This window comes from Chelonoidis abingdonii, chromosome 4 (genome assembly GCF_003597395.2).
Source record: "Chelonoidis abingdonii isolate Lonesome George chromosome 4, CheloAbing_2.0, whole genome shotgun sequence".
Lineage (NCBI taxonomy): Eukaryota > Metazoa > Chordata > Testudines > Testudinidae > Chelonoidis > Chelonoidis abingdonii.
Genome location: NC_133772.1, coordinates 52572504 through 52582459, shown reverse-complemented (window position 1 = coordinate 52582459; position 9956 = coordinate 52572504). Strand labels below are relative to the sequence as shown.

General features: G+C 36.7%; 1 protein-coding gene across 1 annotated transcript in view; it reads left to right on the top strand.

Moving 5' to 3' along the window:
- SBF2 (SET binding factor 2) overlaps positions 1-9956 on the top strand; it is a 636382-nt gene that overhangs the window by 313114 nt on the left and 313312 nt on the right. The window lies entirely within an intron of this gene.

Sequence of the window (9956 nt, the reverse complement as noted above, 5' to 3'; positions counted from 1 at the left end):
TATATATACCTGCCCCTGGAAATTTCCACTACCTGCGTCTGACGAAGTGGGTATTCACCCACGAAAGCTCACGCTCCAAAACGTCTGTTAGTTTATAAGGTGCCACAGGATTCTCTGCTGCTTTTATTTGGCAGTGATCCTTTTTAAAATTCTTATTAATTTTTGGACAATTTTAATCAATTCGAAAAAAGCACTTTATTTCCCATTTGGCCTAAATTACTTCAAATAGTCCATGCTGTGACATATTATTTGGTATCCTTAGTAGGAAGAACCCAAGGACAAACTTAGAGCAATTCATAATTATAAAATTTAGTTATGTCTGAAAACTTTCCTTCCAACATATAATATCACTGTAAATAATCACAAATAAATAAATCTTGGTATTGTTTGTCACTAATGTGTTTCTAAAGTTACTCATCTACAACATGTGATCTAAAATTGTTTGTTCCTTAAGAGCAGATAGATTTAATTGAAAAAACACTGCTATTATTTCAGTTAACTTTTTTTAAAAAATATTCTATTAGTACGATTTCTGTGTTCCTGAAGTTGAAATATTACTGTATACTGCTATTGAAAACCTTACTGAATAATTTAAAAAAAAGGAAGTTTGCTGAATAGCTGCAATTTTATATTGTACCTTTTAGACACAATTGGAATTTTAAGACTAGCAGGAGTAATGCAGGGGACACTCCATTTCTTAAATGCTACAGTTTTTTAGGATGAATTACTGACAAATAAACTAATGGAGCTGAATTGTAGAAATGTAACCAAAAAAGTGGATAGACTTTACTTCAGTTCAGTTCATTGAAGATGTACTGATTTTCATAGATTAAACTAAGAAAAAAGACCTTATGTCTGTCAACTCTTCGTTTGTTTTAAAGTATGAAAGGAAATATTCCATAGCAATTCTTCCATGGCTAATTAAAACTTGCAAACGTGTACTCTTGATCATCATTGTGGATTTCATAATAGGGCCAGTTTCCAACAGCTGCTTTTAATTAACTTCTTGCAAGAAATACTCATTAAACAACTGGTCCCATATTAACCAAAAACTTTATTTCTAATATTGCTTAATAATTAGACACGTGCAAAAAAGTAACAGGTTCTTGGTCCATAGAATGTTGTTCCTGCCCATCTTCTGAAGGATGCATATTTTTCAGATGAACTTGCTTTGGTGAACCTTTTTCCATGACTGCATTGTTTATAGCCAAACTTCCTGTTTCTTTATGAAACCCAAAGATAATAAGTGGACGTGCTGTGTTACATGGTCATTAGACAAGAATTCAAGACACATACAACTCTAATGAAAGATAATCTTGTTGATGCATTGAACTATGTAACTAAGTAATATAGGTTTGACCATCAGCTTTATGCCTCATTAAACAAACGAATCTGTGAACCTCTGTGTCATAGTCTTGAGAACAATGCAGATTTGTATTTACCATTCTAACTCACAAAAAGACTTTAAAAGGGTTGAGTTTCTAAAATAGTTACTTGAAAAAGCAAATAATATTTTCAAGTCTACATGGACCTAATGTTGATTCAATGAAAAGATTATTTAAACACTGAAAGCAGCAATCTGTATTGTATTGTTTCATGGTACATTGTTTCCCTGTGAGATGGAGACCAGTAACAAGTATTTTTTCTAAATACCTTGAAACTCAACAGTGGAAATAGAACACTATACCTAAAAGCTTAGCAGCTGTAACACAGTAGGAACCTATAAAATATAGATTGCATTTTAAATTACATGACCTCTTATAGGTAGCATATATCCACCAGATTATTTAGTTAGCTGAATATATATATTCTTCAAATGACTTCACATATCTATTCCACTTAGATGTTTGAGCACCCAGTTTTTTCTACTTATACCTTTTGGGATGGAGCATGTATCCTTGTACCCAGCAGGAGGTATAAAGGATGAAGCCACCCTGTACCTCCCTCAGTTTCTTCTCACCTCCGTTTCTAGAAGTCAGAGCTCCTTGTGTACTGTTGCTGGAATGGGTGCTGGAATAAGGGTTTCCATAGCCATCTACAAAAGCGATCTTAGCACCAGATTAAAAAAAAAAGTATTAAAACACACCAGATTCCTCCTCAAACACAACTCCTTAAAAACCCTTTCTGAATTCCATTAGTTTCTCAACCATGCAGGAAACTTGTTTCCCTTTGACCATCCAACACACAAGGGCAATTTTTCCCTTTATTGTTGAGTGTTCCACATTCAGCCAAACGGAGGTAAGACAATAGATGGGGAAGGCTCTGAGTTACTACAGAGAATTCTTTCCCTGGCGGATCTTGCCCACATGCTCAGGGTCTAACTAATTGCCATATTGGGAGTTGAGAAGGAATTTTCCCTATGTCAGATTGGTGGAGACCCTGGGGGTTTTTCGCCTTCCTCTGCAGCACAGGGCACAGGTTACTTGGAGGCTTAAAGTAGTGTAAATGGTGAATTCTCTGTAACTTGAAGTCTTTAAACTATGATTTGAGGAGTTCAGTAACTAAGCCAGAGGGTAGGGGTCTATTTCAGGAATGGATGAGTTTCTGTGGCCTGAAATGTGCAGGGGGTCAGATTAGATCTTAAAGTCTATGAGGAAAAAAAATACTCAACTCATCCTTTCCCCTGCCACTGTCGCTGGAATATGTTGATAAGCCCTGAGATCAGTATTCAGAAGAGTCATAGAAATGTAGAGCTGGAACGGACTTTGACAAGTCATCAAGTCCAGACCCCTACACTATCGCAGGACCAAGTAAACCTTGACGATCCTTAACAAGTATTGTTCAGCTTGTTTTTAAAAGCTTCCAATGACGGGGACTCCACAACCTCACTTGGAAGCCTATTTGAGATCTTACTTCCCCTTATCATTAAAAAGTTTTAATATCTAGCCTAAATCTCCTTTGCTGTAGATTAAGCCCATTACTACTTCTCTTACCTTCAGTGTACATGGAGAACAATTGATCACCATCCTCTAACAGCCCTTAACGTATTGGAAGACTGTTATCAGGTCCCCCTTCAGTCTTCTTTTCTTAAGGCTAAATATGCCAAGTTTTTAAAATCTTTCCTCATAGGTCAGGTTTTCTAAACATTTTATCGTTGTTGGGGTTGCTCTCCTCTGGACTCTTTCCAATTTGTCCACTTCTTTCCTAAATTGTGGTGCCCAGAATTGTACACAGCACTCCAGCTCAGGCTCACCTGTGCCAACAACTACCTCCTGTGTCTTACATGTGAAAGTCTTGTTAATATACCCCAGAATCATGTTAGTGTTTTTAGCAGCAGCAGCAGCAGCACATTGATGACCCATTATAGCTCCCAATCCTTTTCAGTAGTACTACCACGTAGAGACTTATTCCCCATTTTGTAGTTGTGCATTTGTTTTTTTTTCCCTAAATGAAGTACTTTGCACTTGTCTTTATTGAATTTCGTCTTGTTGAATTCAGACTAATTCTCCAGTTTGTCATGGTAATTTTGAATTTTAAACCTGTCCTGTAAAGTGCTTGCAACCCCTCCCAGCTTAGTGTCATCTACAGATTTTTTAAGCATTCTCTTTTCTCCATTATGCAAGTCATAAAAGAAAATATTGAATAGTGCTGGACCCATGGCTGACCTCTGTGAGACCCACTTAATACGCCCTCCCAGTATGACAGAAAACCATAGAGAACTACTCTTTGAGTACCATCTTTCAACCAGTTGTGCACCCACCTCATTGTAAATTCATCTAGACCACATTTCCCTTATAACATTTGCTTATGAGAGTGTCATGTCGAACTGTCTCAGAAAACTTACTGAAATCAAGGTATATCACATCTACTGCTCCATATCCACTAGGTCAGTAATCTTACCAAAGAGGGAAAATAAGTTGATCTGGCATGATGCATTATTGACAAATCCATGCTGACTGTTCCTTATAACCCTGTTATCTTCCAGGTGCTTCTAAATTGATTGTTTAATAATTTGCTCAAGTATGTTTCTGGATATTGACGTTAGACTGACTGGTCTATTATTCCTCCTTGTTCCCTTTTTAAAGATAAATAATATGTTTGCCCTTCTCCAATTTTCTGGGACCTCTCCTATCTTCCAGGAAGTCTTCAAGATAATTGCTAATGGCTCTGAGGTTGCTTCAGCTAGTTTAAGTACCCTAGAATGAATTTCATTAGGCTCTGCTAACTTAACTTATCTAAATATTATTTAACCTGTTCTTTTCTTATTTTAGTTTTCATTCCTTCCCCTGCTTGTTAATATTAGTTGTGTTGAGCATTTGGTCATTGTTAACCTTTTTAGTGAAGGTTGAAGCAAAATAGGCATTAAGTACCTCAACTTACTTATCAGTTATTAGGTCTCCTTCCCTGCAAAGTAGAGAATTGACACTTTCCTTCATCTTTCTATTGCTCCCAATGTATTTAAACAATGTCGTCTTACTGCCTTTTATATCCCTTGCCTGGTGTAAGAGATTTTGTGCTTTAGCCTTTCTGATTTTGTCCCTACATACTTGTGCTGCTCTTTTGTACTCATCAATTAGACCATATTTCCACATTTTGTAGAATTTTTTTTGATTTTCGTGTCATTAAAGAGCTTCAGGTGGAGTCATATTGGCTTCTCACTATTCATCCAATCTTTCTTTTGCCTCAGAATAGTTTGCTGTTGTGCCTTTAATATTGTCTTCTTGAGGAACTGCCAGCTCTCCTGAACTTCTTTTCCCCTTAGATTTTCTTCCCATGCATTCATCATAATATAATAATATGTGGAGATATACCTATCTCATAGAACTGGAAGGGACTCTGAAAGGTCATTGAGTCCAGCCCCCTGCCTTCACTAGCAGGACCAAGTACTGATTTTGCCCCAGATCCCTGAGTGGCCCCCTCAAAGATTGAACTCACAACCCTGGGTTTAGCGGGCTAATGCTCAAACCACTGAGCAATCCCCCTCCCACCTCATTTTCTTTGCAGTCTTCATCATTTAATTCTACAAAATTCACTCTCAAAACTGTATTCGTTGTCTTGTGTAACTTTAATATGATAGCCAAGCAAGGGGTGGTTTAATAAAAACAACACTTTTGTTAAATGTATATACAGTGTCTAGCAAAATGAGACCCTTATCCCTGAATGGGGCTTCTAGATGCCATTATAATACAAATAATAAGAATACATGGAGATTTGATCAGCACTCTTCACTTATGCAAAACTTCAGCTGACTTCAACAGTGCTCTGTACCAACTATTCGGTTAGAATTTTCACTGACAATTGCTGAAGAGGGCCCGGAGATGGCATCCTTTTTGTTAAGTTCCCAAATGGGACAAATGTCAAAGATAAATGTTAAAATTTTACAATGTTCTTATACCTTAAAAGAAGAACCACCTCTACCCTTGAGACAAGTAAAACAAAGCAATAAAACAAATAGAGTTCAATTTTTGATTTTTTTTCTTTGCACAAATTCTACTTAATGAAGTAAAGTACAATCTCACTAACTTTATTCAATGACATCTGAAACATCCATTTTAAAAAATGTGTGTGCACTTGGTTGTACATAAAGGAGTGCATATGCATAAATGTTTATGTGGGCCCAGGCATTTACACTGAACAATACATTTTAAAATATTGGAGGCCCAATGTTTGTAAATATGTTAAAGATCCAATTCTGGAAGATACATCTGACTAAAAACATCACAAGCAAAAACTTCACAAAATGACTACGAATGAAAAACATTCACTGATATTTCTTGAGTCAAAGTAATACTACCAACTAAACTTCATTGGGCTTCAGAAAATTGATCTTCTTTGGTTGGATCATAATGTTTATAATCTTACTGAGCTAAAATATATATCATGAAAAAAATGAATGCGTATCTGTGGTATTGTTTTAGCAGACAATGAGGGCAATCAGTGATACCTTTTTGGAAACGTGACATCTGAACATCTTTTGGGCAGTATGTGAATGTGTATTTTGTTTTTAAGACATTCAAGTATGCTGTGAATGTCCCAAATGTTAAACTTGGCATGAAAGTGACATGCATTTGTGTCTTCGTTGGTTTACAAGTACTGTCCCAAAATGTTTCTTTTGGAAGAATGTTCTTTTTTCATAATGTTTACTGTCTTCTATCATCACATTCTAAATATTCTGAAAAATAGATAGCCTAATGTCATACAATAATTGAACAATGCCCTGGTTCCTTTCAGTTCCTTATATTAATGGAAGATTTTATAGTTAATGTTCTAAACTCCTGAAATTGAAAAAAAAGTTATTTCTTTTTATTATAAATCTGAAGGTCTGTTATAGACCAAAGGTTAAAGGTTAAGTTTAACTAGACAGATTACAAATTTCTCTCTTCCTAATAGTGGTGTTCCAGTAGTGTTTTTACCATAATTTATGCTACTTGATGACAAACAAGTTAGAGAACAAAAATAGAAAACTTTTTTTAAACTGATACAGAATTTTAAAAATGAGGGAATTAGTGAAATTATTTAGTGGTAAAGCCTCTCACTTGCATTCTTTCTTTAAGTACTATGATCATACTGGGTTGGATAATATGTGATTTTGAAATGTCCATACAAGAACATACTTTAAAATGTTCCCCCTTCTGAAGAAATTGGAGAGAATTCAGCATCTTTTTTGGAATTTTGAACGTTCAGCTATTTTTTCCTAGCTTCTGTCCCCTTCCTTGCCTCTCATGGTTGAAGTCAAGATCCTTCTAGCTAAAAGGATTAGGCAGGACTATCTTGAGGTCCCAACAATTCCACTTTCTAACTGGAGGTGCTGTTTCCTTTTTTCCTGTCACTCCAGTACTGTGTGCTTCCTATACAATGTGAAGTCTTTAAATCATGATTTGAGGACTTGAATACCTCTGTCAAAGGTTATGGGTCTATTGTAGGAGTGGGTGGGTATGATTCTGTGACTTGCAGTATGCAGGAGGTCAGACTAGATGATTATAATGTTCCCTTCTGGCCTTAAAGTCTGTGAGTTTAATGTCCCCAAGCCTTCTTGGCTTGGAGGGTGTAAGAGATTACAAATTTTAGAAGACACTTTAATCCTGGCAGTAGATCCCACATAGCTGACTTTCCAACCATAAATGTTTCCAATATTGCATTTTATTGCAGACATTTTAAAAATGTTTTCCTAAACATACATTTCAAAGGAATTTAATACCTTATTCTAAAAGAGCTGATTATATGTTATGAAAAAATGTTTGCAAGACACTATCTAAACCTATTTATTCATATACATTACTGTACTGTATATACTATTTTTGTTCTTTTCTAACAACTTGTGTGTGAAATAAAATCTTTACTTCTTACGTTCATCTGTTCGTGCAACTTGTTTTGAGTCCAACCATTTCTTTAAAGATTTCTGATGTCTCTGTGCTTTGAAGCAAGGAGTTGAAACTTGAAAAGATAATAGTCCTGGGCCAAGGAGATCCCTTTTCCTGCCTACTTGAAAATGCAAGAGGATTTGGCAAGCAAAATTCTGACAACTCGCATTTGCATATGCTTCGTACAGCTTTAGGTAGAGGCTTGCTGTTAAAATTTCTGAACTATCCCTCTGCACTGATAATTCTGTAGCTCCCTATGTACCAACTGCTCTGAGTATTCTTCCAACCTCAGGAAGTTTCTGCATGTCAGTTGTGCAGAACACCCTACATGTACACAGGCAAAGTGGCAGCAGGAAAATATCCATTGGCCTAGGGTGAGATGTCTGGATTGGGAGCAAAGAGGTGATCATGAGGGTAAAATTTTCAAAAGTTCCTAGAGCCAGACTTTTAAAGGTATTTATGTGCCTAAAAATGCAGCTAAGTGCCTACTGGGATTTTCAAAAACATATAGATGCCTAACTCCCATTGAAATCAATTAAACTTAGGTACCTATCTATCTCATAGGCACCTTAAATACAGTAGAACCCAGAGTTACAAACACCAGAATTACGAACTGACTGGTCAACCACACACCTCATTCGGAATGAGAAGTATGCAGACAAAGTACAATACAGTACCGTGTTAAACAAAAACTACATGCATTTGGAATTGGTTACATTCATTTTTATATACTGAAACATAAATAAAATGAATTACTGCTGCCTGTTTTCTTCGTTTTTGATTGGTAAACCAGTTCAGTGTGAACTGGGCTGTATTCAGCTCCAGTAGACATTAGCATGGAAAGAAAGAGTTGGCCTGAATGAGTTAACTGAGGCAAAACTTAGATCATTTATTTTAAAATAAGAAGTCAGGTGTGGATTCTAAATCTGCATCTGCTGGCAATTAGTAGATTACCAAAGGTCTTGCTAACCTTGGAAAGGTTTCAGGATAAATCTTACATATAATCAAACAGTGTTTGTACAAAGCAACAGAATGTCCTGTGGCACCTTACAGACTAACAGACATATTGGAGCATAAGTTTTCATCTGTTTGTTTATAAGGTGCCACAGGACTCTTTGTCACTTTTTACAGATCCAGGCTAACATGGCTACCCCTCTGAGTTCTTGTACATTTTTTTTTATAGTATTCAGTGGAATTCAAAGATTTTGTATATGAGAGATGTTCTCTCTTCTTGGACAACTAACATTTATTGTAAACAATGCAATTAAAGTCTTGCTTCCTACCTATGTTTGAGCTCTGTTGATGCACATTCATTGCGGGACCTTGTTCCAAATGTGTGTGTGTTTGGTTCCATCTTCAATTCTGCAGAGCCATATGGTATTTCACTGTTTTTAATTATTTGTTTTACTCGGTTTAAATCGGTGTCAGTCAGAAGTAACTCCACTTTGACTTTTGTAGAATTACATCAGTGTAAAAAGATGTAATGAGAAGAGAATCAGGCTGAAGTGTACCCTTGTTGTCCTCATGCCCAAATGCAAGCGGTGGCAATAACAGAGGAAATCTTTAACTGTATCTAAACAACTTTGTCCCCTCAATTCTCCAATCTGAGGTGCTTCACTGTGCGCAACCATTCCTGGTCTGCTCATGCACAGCGTCCAGCATTTAAATTACTCCCAGTTGTGCTGTATGAGTGCTATAGCCAGCCACTCATACATTACATTGCAAGGCAACACCAGCAAATACCAGTCTCAAATTTCCTCCAGAAATGTGCATCTCCTACTGCCCAGCACCCACCTGGACAACACAAGCTCATATAAAGTCCGTCATTTTATTAACAGAAAATAATATGTACAAATCCTGTTATCCAAATGGAGTTTCACAAGCACAATCCAAACATACTGGTTTAGATAAAACAATAAAACGAGTTTAATAATTCCGGAAACATAGGTTTTAAGTAATCAAAAGTACTGAGGCACAAAAATTAAAACTGGTTACAAGGAAATGAAAAGTAAAACTCAACTAATACCTAACTGAATAAGCGAAGGGAATTCAAAGCTGCTTCCTTTGTTCTTCAAGTGTTGTTGGTGTCATTGATAGAGAGAAAGGGAGAGATACATTTGAGGTGTTTTTCTTTTTCCTCTTATAACCCTTTCTCTTGTACAAGAATAATCTCCAGCTGATGTTCAAGAGGCAGAAAGTCTGTGTGAATGGAAACCTCAAACTGTTTCTTTGGTCAAGATGTAGGTTTTTGCCCCCCACCCTCTTCTGCCAAAGAGCGGCCACTTGATTAAGTGATGGTCCATTAGATTTTGTTGACACCTGGCTGAGGCATTGGCTAACCTTTTGTCTCTAGGGTACTGGTTTGTGGCTGCCCTCCACAGTTTGTTGGAACATGTTCCAGTAGTATCAGACAGTGGGATCTTATAACTTTGTATGCAATATTGCCACACATATTTTACCAGGACAATAATGATCAGCAAATCATGAGTTTTCAAATGGCATCCCACAAAGCATACTTTGTATAAAGTTTACCATAATCCTGTAAATGGGACAAATACAAGGGTACAAGCAGCAAAGAATCCTGTGGCACCTGTGATGGGGCAAGGCCAGATGGCTACAGTAAAGTACTGAGAAACAGGTATGTTAGCCCCAGGC